The sequence below is a fragment of the Zea mays genome, chromosome 1 (assembly GCF_902167145.1).
Source record: "Zea mays cultivar B73 chromosome 1, Zm-B73-REFERENCE-NAM-5.0, whole genome shotgun sequence".
NCBI classification, from domain to species: Eukaryota; Viridiplantae; Streptophyta; class Magnoliopsida; order Poales; family Poaceae; genus Zea; species Zea mays.
The window spans coordinates 234,247,618-234,257,118 of record NC_050096.1 but is presented as its reverse complement, the minus strand read 5'-3'; positions in this window follow the sequence as shown (position 1 = coordinate 234,257,118).

The following is a 9,501-nucleotide window of genomic DNA, read 5'->3' as shown; positions in this document are numbered from 1 at the left end:
CCGAGAAAGGCTGGTCCCCTTGCAAAAAAGTGCGACAAAAGCCTCCAAGCGAGTGTTAACACTCCCTTCGAGGCTCGGGGGCTACTGTCGGGGACCATAATTAGGGGTACCCTCAAGACTCCTAATTCTCAGCTGGTAACCCCCATCATCACAAAGCTGCAAAGGCCTGATGGGTGCGACTAAGTCAGGGATCGGTCCATTCGAGGGACTCGATCACGCCTCGCCCGAGCCTAGCCTCGGGCAAGGGCAGCCGACCCCGGAGGATCTCCGTCTTGCCCGAGGCCCCCCTCCAGCGACGAACATACTTCCGGCTCGCCCGAGGCCCAGTCTTCGCCAAGAAGCAACCCTGGCCAAATCGCCACGCCAACCGACCAAATCACAGGGGCATTTAATGCAAAGGTGGCCTGACACCTTTATCCTGACGCACGTCCTCCAGTCGACAGAGCCGAAGTGACCGCAGTCACTTCGCTGCTCCACTGACCGGCCTGACAGAAGGACAGCGCCGCCTGCGCCGCTCCAACTGTTGTGCCACTCGACAGAGTGAGGCTGACAGGCAGTCAGGCCCAGCCTCAGGCACCATAGGAAACTCCGCTTCGCCCGACCCAGGGCTCGGACTCGGGCTCAGCCCCGGAAGACGGCGAACTCCGCTCCGCCCGACCCAGGGCTTGGACTCGGGCTCAGCCCCAGAAGACGGCGAACTCCGCTCCGCCCGACCCAGGGCTCAGACTCGGGCTCAGCCCCGGAAGACGGCGAACTCCGCTCCGCCCGACCCAGGGCTCGGACTCGGGCTCAGCCCCGGAAGACAGCGAACTCCGCTCCACCCGACCCAGGGCTCGGACTCGGGCTGAGCCCCGGAAGACGGCGAACTCCGCTCCGCCCGACCCAGGGCTCGGACTCGGGCTCAGCCCCGGAAGGCGGCGAACTCTGCTCCGCCCGACCCAGGGCTCGGACTCGGGCTCAGCCCCGGAAGACGGTGAACTCCGCTCCGCCCGACCCAGGGCTCGGACTCGGGCTCAGCCCCGGAAGACGGCGAACTCCGCTCCGCCCGACCCAGGGCTCGGACTCGGGCTCAGCCCCGGAAGACGACGAACTCCGCTTCGCCCGACCCCAGGGCTCGGACTCAGCCCTGGCCTCCGCCGACGGTCTCCGCCTCGCCCGACCCAGGGGCTCAGACTCGACCTCGGCCTCGGAAGACAGACTCGACCTCGACCTCGAAGGAGCCTCCACGTCGCCCAACCTAGGGCACGGACCGACCACGTCAACAGGAGGCGCCATCATTACCCTACCCCAAGCTGACTCAGGCTACGGGGAACAAGACCGGCATCCCATCTGGCTCGCTCCGCCAGACAAGTAATGATGGTGCCCCGCACGCTCTATGACAACGGCGGCTCCCAGCCCCCTTACGGAAGCAAGAGGACGTCAGCAAGGACTCGACTACCCTGACAGCTGTCCTTCCGCCAGGCTCCAGCGCTCCTCCGACGGCCACGACACCACACGAACCGGGTGCCAAAACCTCTCCGGCTGCCACGGTGGCATGTACTTAGGGCGCTAGCTCTCCTCCGCTAGACACGTTAGCACTCTGCTACACCCCCCATTGTACACCTGGATCCTCTCCTTACGCCTATAAAAGGAAGGACCAGGGCCCTCTTACAGGAGGTTGGCCGCGCGGGGAAGAGGACGGGACAGGCGCTCGCGTGAGACCGCTCGCTCCCCTCCCGCGTGGACGCTTGTAACCCCCTACTGCAAGCGCACCCGACCTGGGCGCGGGACAAACACGAAGGCCGCGGGATTTCCACCTCTCTCTCTCTCGCTCCGGCTGCCTTCTTCCCCCCTTCGCGCTCCGGCTCGCGCCGACCCATCTGGGCTGGGGCACGCGGCGACATCTTCACTCGTCGGCCCAGGGACCCCCCGGTCTCGAAACGCCGACACTAATGTTTAATGGTTAAAACATCATATTGAGCAGTATCGAACTTCTAAGACCGATGCATATGAAGCTATTAATGACTTTGATGAGCTTGATAAGTTGGGTAGTTTTCACGTTGGCTGGAACATTGTAAAAGGTTGATATTGGGGATGGCTATGTGTTTAGGTTGATGTTTATAAATCAAAACTTGAAAGCTGATTAATTATGAGTTAGTCATGCTTCTTAAGAAGTATGTTGATTGTTTTTCATGGAGTTATACTGAGATGCCTAAATTAAGTTGAGAGATTTTTTAGCATCGATTGGCCATTAAACCGGGATCTAAGCCTCATAAATGACATCCTCGCCACTTTAACTCTATAATATATGACTACATTAAGGTGTAGATTAATTGGTTGTTTGAAGAGGGGTTTATTAAGGCATGCAAATATGTAAAGCGGGTCTCAAATATTGTGCTAGTTGAGACAAGATACTCTAGAAAGTTGAGAGTCTGTATTGATTTTAGATATTTGAATAGAGATGCTCCAAAATATATGAATATATTGTTATTATAATCGACACGCTTATTAATGAAGCTTTAGGACATTAGATTTTTAGTTTTATTGATGGTAACACAAGGCTATAATCAAATTTTTATGCCTGAAGTGGACATGCCTAAAATTGCCTTCATATAACCTTGGTTTGTTAGTCTCTTTGATTGGGTTGTGATGATATTTGGATTGAACAATCTAGACGCTAACTATCAATGTGCTATGAATTTGTTTTTCCATGATTTGATTGGTGTGGTCATGTAAGTCTATGTTGATGATATTGTGATTAAATCAGTTGTCCATATATCTCATTTGGCTGAAATGTGCCTTGCATTTGCGAAGAGATGCTTGTATGGTTTGAAGATGAACCAACTCGAATGTGATTTTGGTGTATTGACAGAAAGTTCTTGGGCTTTATTATTCATAATAAAGTCAAAAAGATTGATCCTAAAATCATAGAGACTATCAAGAGAGTTTAGGCCTACATAAAAAAGGGCTTGCAAACATAACTAGGAAAGATGAACTACTTGAGAAGATTTGTTGCAGAACTGATCAATATATTATTCCTTTACCCATATACTCTAGTTAACAGCTAAATGTGATTTACTTGGGGTAGAACAACAAGAGACATTTGAAAAGGTAAAGAAATATTTGCCATCGCCACCAATTCTTGTGCACCTAGAAGATGAGTTCCTTTTAGATTATAAATTGCTACTAAAGAAAAGATCATCAGTGTTGTTTTGACACAAGAAGATGAAAAGACAGAATATGTGATTGCTTATATGACACAAATATTCTTGATCATGTAACAATGTACGTCCAACTTATGATTGATGTTTTGTACTATGTTTGTGCTAAGATGAGATATTATTTGTTGTCTAGTAAATGTGTCTTTGCTTGACAAGCTGATGTAATTAAGCACATGTTATATCGACCAATCGTTATTGGAAGGATTGAAAAATAGTCATACACATTAATTGAGAATGATTTGACTTAAACAATTGAAAATATTAAAATGTCAAATTATCCCGAATTCCATTGTTGAACACGGTATAGATTTAGGAGATGAGATCGATTACCTAACTTCTCTGGGAGAGGTTCATGAAGGCATTTGTGGTACACATCAATTGACTCAAAAGATGAAGTTGTTATTGTGTAGGGCTAGTTTTTATTGGCCTACTATGATGACTGATTGTTTTGTTACTACAAAGGTTGTGAAAGTGCCAATGGTTTGAAAATATTCAACTTATATCTGTTGTTATGCTTCATCCTATTATGGCCTATTTCATGGTTGGGGTTTATATTTCATTGGCCACATTCATCAATCATCATCAAAGGAGCATAACTTTGTCTTGGTTGCTACATAATACTACAATAAATGGACTAAAATTGTTCCCTTAAAGAATATGACACTCAAGGTGGTAATTGGGTTCATTACTAAAAATATCATGCATAGATTCGACATCCCTCAAACATTAACTATGAAACAAGGGACATCATTTGTGCCAAAATAGATACGAGATTTTATCAAATTATATAAGATCAAACTACCCAATTTATCTACTATGCTCTAGCTAATGGCCATGATGAGCCTAGTAACAACTTTGATCAAGCTTATAAAAAATAATATTGAGAATAATTCAAGATGGTGGCATGAGGTTTTGTTTAAGGCTCTATATGGGAACATCGTCTATCTATACATTGTGTTGCTAAAGTTACTCCCTTTGAGATGGTATATGGACAAGAGGCAGGGTTACCTATCGAGGTGAATTTGGATGTATATAGGCTTGCTAAACAAAATAAATTATCTATTGTTATGTATCATGATTCGATGATGGGAAATATTGATGAGGTGTTGTGCAAGAGATTAAAGGCTCTCAAGGATAAGAAGAAAGACACGGCTTGAGTTGCTCGAGCATACAATAAGGAAGTCAAGAACAAGTTGTTCCAAGTTGATAGTGCGGAAAACCATACTACCAATTGGAGCAAAAAGCAACATGTTTGGCAAGCGGTCACCAAGTTGGGAGGGTCCTTATAAAGTGATCAAATTAATATTTAATAACTCATATATGTTGAAAATGTTGCAAGGTGGTAGTCTTCCTAGAGCAATCAAAGAAAGGTACTTGAAAAGGCATTTTCCAAGTGTTGGGCAAGAAGCCTAGAGTACTTTCCAAATAATGGCATGTACTTGTATCGCCTTTAGCACAAATAAGGTTGATGTATGCATGTACTTATATTTTTCAAGTGTTGGATAAGAAGCCTAGATGCTAGATAGCCAATGAGTTGGACATCATTGCTATTAGTACTTCTATGTTTTTTGGTTTACACATTATTCACATAAAAATGAGAGGGTATATGTTGACACACAAATATTTCCCAATATAAAGATTGGATTACACCATCGATCATAAAGCGAAAAGAAGAAAAGATGGTGTAAACCCTAACGAAGTTGATTAGGCCAACCGGGGATGGTGGCATCGGTGGAGCGGGTGGGCTTGAACCCCCCTACCGCTCCTGAGCTAGTGGAGCCCCCTAAAGCCCTTCCTAAAATTTAAAATGTACATAGTATAACGTAAAAAAGACCGAGATGTAAAAAATTATTGGGCCACTAATTTTAGATCTTACCATCAAAAGCTTAATACTAACAACAAACTTATCCCCAATTCTCCAGTTCCCTGCACATCACATCGCTCTCTCCTGGTCCCCTGCATGCCACTCCCTCTCTCTCTCTCTCTCTCTATACTCCACTGCACTGCCATTCCCGCACGACGCTCTCTGTCCTACGCCGTTACACACATGTGGCATGTGCCCTATAGCCTGTGTTGTTGCGGCCTATCGGCCTACTGCAGCACTGACACATCTCTTGCCCCTGTCTATTCGTGATTTAACCTTTTGGTATGGATAAATTGCATGCTATATTTTCCATTATGTATATTATAATTTTCATCGTTTTATCGATGTTTCAATATAAGATTACTTTATACTATTATATTTATTTATTGTGTGTGGTTTAGTCAGATTATGTCGATGTAGTGGTTTAGTTGGGCCCCTCCTAAAAATTTTCTAGCTTCATCCTTGTGGGCAGCCACCAAACCCGACCAAGCTAGGTTCTCAAAGTCAACCAGGCCACCCTCAAAAGCTAGCCAGACCGACTTCCTATTGCTAGACCAACTACAGTGCATGTCTCCCATGAATTCTAGTCATCTAATTTTCAAAGTCGGCTAGGCCAACTTTTCTGGAGTTTCAAACCGATCCGTTTTTAAATCAATTTTTGATGTGGAAACTTAGAGAACATGTTTTGAAGTTGTTTCCTATATGGATAAGAACCACCTCCTCTATATATGAGATGATCAAACTGCTTGAGATATCCAACATCCAGTGAATTAAAAATGCATCTACTATCTCTTTTATCATTTTCACTTAATCCTGTTGTCGGTCATGTCTCTTGATGATATTTGACGGTGTTCTAGGCTGATCCCCGGACAACCTCTACGTGTTCATCTTTGAGAGATCTTCTCGGGAGGCGTTTGAAAATCTATCGACGAAGAATATAATCAACATCGGTTTTATCGGTCTCTAGATCAGTTTTGTCGGCCCGCTATGTTCCTTGTTGCGTTTAAGATCGTGTGTCGACTGCGAGCGTGTTAGCCCTTACTGGTATGGTGATCCGAATCTGTTGTGACGTCAACACTATATCTCCTCTTACAATTAACATATAAATAGCCAAGTTTGTGACAACTTTAAGCAGGTAATAGTTGGGTTACAAGTCAAGGTGTAACTGAGGTTTATGCTGTTAGTTTATGGGTGCACAATGATATTTTCTACTATTATAATACATGGTAATATCTGTTAGTTTCTATGAACAGAGAAGATGTATATTGTCTACCAAAATGAACAGCGAAGATGCATTATTCTGCTCAAGATTAATAGTAGATCCAGCCAAAAGTTATATATAACTTCCTTGCTCCAAAAAAATAAGCGCCAGCTTTGACGGCACAACATAACATATTTTTCAGGTCAAGTGGAGGCCCAAAGGCCGTAGTAGGCCCTGCTCACGTGATTAGCATGACAAGATCTCTGACTAGGTGAACGATGATCCAACAAATATGGCCTGTGTGTGAGACAAGAACCGAAGACATGTCCCCTCGGAGCTGATCGCACACCGCGGGCCCATCGTACGAGACCGAATCGTAGATAATGGCGCGGCGCAGCAAATCAGCGACATGGGGGTCCACGACCGATCGAGCTAGGCCGGCCGAATTTTTTTGTTTTTGAGTCCTTTTTGTGTCAAAAATTTCCAATTAGACCCCCAGAAAACTTAAATGCAATTTTGGACCCATTTCTCGGCGCCATGAGCTATGGCGCCGAGTTTACACATCTCGGCGCCATAGATCTTGGCGCCGAGCTACCTGCCGCGCTGTCGTCCACGAGCTGACGCGGCATCGACGTGGCACCGAGCTCGGCGCCAAGATCTATGGCGCCGAGCTCGAATATATAACCACAAAGCTTGTCTAGCTCAGTTGGCAGAGCACAAGGCTCTTAACCTTAAGGTTGTGGGTTCGAGCCCCATCGTGAACATATTTTTTTGTCTTTGTCACTGATTTGTTTTTTATTGTCCAGATTTTTTTGTTTATGCCGCTGATTTGTCCGTGCGTTCAATATTTTTTGTGACGGTGCGTGGGAGAAATACATACATATTACACACTTTCTTTCCGGCCAAAGTGGCATGCATGGCTGAAAATGCACGCACGCAGGAACGCACGACAGAAGCGGCGCCTTTTGGGGAAAGGCCATATGGGTTTGTGGCTCATCACAAACCAAAATAAATAAATAAAAAATAAAAAGTGAATGAACTTAGTGATATGGAATACTGAATTCTCATGCAACAAGATGACCTGATGGAGTATCTCCTTGATTAACTTTGATGGTTGTGTGGTAGTAGTGGCTTCTAGAATTAAATAAAGTTGCGTTATTAATAGATGATGCGTTATGTTGGTGTAATGGTACAATCATTTATGTTGTTGAGTGTGTTTATATATGTGCGCGAGAATGGATTCCACCCGGCTTTATTAATAGGTGAGGCCGGCCAGGCTGCTTCTTTTCGCTTTTATTTGGTGGAATGCACCTTCTGGAACAAGTAAACCGTAAGAGACAGAGCATCTCTGGGGGAGTTCAGGCGCAAGTTCGTGGCATGCATCTTGACCAGAACGCTAGCTACTTTAATTTCCGATGGTATCATCAGATGAGGGCCGTTCACGGTTTACAAAACCGTTTTAGGTTACCGGAGGTAAATCGATGGAAAATCGATAAAAACAAAAAAAATCTGGACAATAAAAAATAAATCAGTGACAAAGACAAAAAATATTGAACGTGCGGACAAATCAGCGGCATAAACAAAAAAATCTGGACAATAAAAAACAAATCAGTGACAAAGACAAAAAAAAATATGTTCACGGTGGGGCTCGAACCCACGACCTTAAGGTTAAGAGCCTTGCGCTCTGCCAACTGAGCTAGACAAGCTTTGTAGTTATATATTCGAGCTCGGCGCCATAGATCTTGGCGCCGAGCTCGGTGCCACGTTGACGCCGCGTCAGCTCGTGAACGACAGCGCGGCAGGTAGCTCGGCGCCAAGATCTATGGCGCCGAGATGTGTAAACTCGGCGCCATAGCCCATGGCGCCGAGAAATAGGTCCAAAATTGCATTTAAGTTTTCTAGGGGTCTAATTGGAAATTTTTAACACAAAAAGGACTCAAAAACAAAAAATTCGGCTAGGCCGGCCGGCTGCGCTGCTCAGTCCACCGAAGCAGGCGCCGGTTTTTTTATTAGTGCAGAGTGGCAGACGATTATGCTGCTATCCCGATATGTTTACCGTAACAATATGCAAACATGCCGCGCCGGGCTAGTTTTACATCACACTATATGTACGCATCATGTAAAACAAAACAAGCGATCAGTGAATATTGATACAAAGAATGGAACAACGACGAAGGCCGGCCGGCAGGTTGTAGTGACCGGAAAATAAATCTTGCTCCAGTTGATCGATGCCGGCCTGCTCGCAGGTTACACAATTGCAATCGCCACTACTATAAAAGGGTCTATCTGTATCCGTTAATAACCGACTACAGTACCAAATTTTCAATCAGTACTGGGCAATTGAGACTAAGGACGTCAATCTGTATTGAAAAATAGATCTTTGTACCGATTCGTAGCTCCAAACAATACTAAAAGGATATAGCGCCAGCCACATGGGCATGCCCTCCAAGGAGGCAAAGATCTTTTAGTACCGGTTAGAGCCACTAATTTGTATTAAAGTGTCCACAGACTTTTTATCCTATACATTTACAATTAATATGGATGGATATTTAACATATATATTTGAATACATCAATTAATATTGTATATTAATATGTACAAATACATAGTAATTTGTGTTCACTAAAATAAATAGTAATATATATATATATATATATATATATATATATATATATATATATATATATATATATATATATATATATATATATATATATATATATATTGGGGCGAAGGCGCAACGCCCTCTCGCTCGATCGACTACACAGCAAAAACGGAACATGTCGGAGAAAAATCAAGTGAAGACTAAAGAGCGCGAAGACTGAAGAGCGAGAGCCCCACGACGGAGGGAGCGCACAGAGCGCACGAAGGCTTAGGCGCTCCCTCCGTCTCAGCGGACAATGGCAAAGGCCACCGCGACTACCGAAGGCTGAGCGCATGAAACGCGAAGACCACGTGTTGTTACCCGCTCGTTATTGTAATGGGGGTCGTATGTAACCGACCCGTGCTGCAGGGTCCCACTTGTAAGCCACTGTGTGGGTAGAGTTGATAGTGTGTATGTCCATGTATTTACTTAATCACGCTGTAATGACCCGCGATAACCCTTGGAAGGGGAATATTTCGAGATAACATAGGTAACCAGGGGCACAACCGTCTTTGACAGGGTGAAGTCGTCCCTTGGTTACCTAAATACCTCCGTACATCACCATTGCAGGGGACGGCAAAAACACTATTGC